Raw genomic sequence first — 719 nt, 5'->3', positions numbered from 1 at the left:
GAATGGGCACTGACGTGCGGCCCTTCGGTCGGAGCTGCGTTTCCCTCCTGGGCGGAGCTGAAATTGTAGCTCTCCCAAGTATCAGATCCTATAAATGAGAGGCAAGTGAGTTCAGAGAGTTCTCGCCACCTAATCAGGCGTATCGCGCGTGAGCGCATTTTCTTGCCGCCCGACAGGGACAAGAAATTGGTGGGATTTGTCCAAGAGATGCATACTCTTATTTGCCGGGATGACAGCAGATGCCCTTTCTAACGCGGTTACAGTGACCGTCTTTATGGAAGACCTCCGCACTGGTGTGGCCAGAATGGAAGTCTTCCGTCTGCATTCATCTTCATTTGAAGAGGCGGTAAATTTAGCATTGAATGCCAAATTCAATTTCGAGTCGTGCCGACTTGGTTGGAATGTACACTCCAACAGCTCGTCGAGCGGGCTTCTACCCATGGATCTCAGCTGAGGATGAGGGAGCAGAGCTCCGAGCTACCGGGCAGCACACAAACACACGACGGTGTTTTGTCTGTGGAGACATCCGTCACCTTCGGAACGGCTGCCCCCGGCGCAAGGCGCGTCAAGGTACTTCGAACTATCGCCCCAACACCTATTAGTCTCGTTCGTCCCGGGTAACGACACCACCGAGTAGGCGCGGGGTAACCAACTGGGGAAGAACTGAACTCTGTTGAGCCTCAGGGAGGCATAGGTCAGCAAGGACCAGCCCCAAAGAA

This window comes from Plasmopara halstedii (genome assembly GCF_900000015.1).
Source record: "Plasmopara halstedii genome assembly, contig: Scaffold_3073, whole genome shotgun sequence".
Classification (NCBI taxonomy): Eukaryota; Oomycota; class Peronosporomycetes; order Peronosporales; family Peronosporaceae; genus Plasmopara; species Plasmopara halstedii.
The sequence above is the reverse complement of the archived record's forward strand: the minus strand, read 5'-3'. Positions refer to the sequence as shown.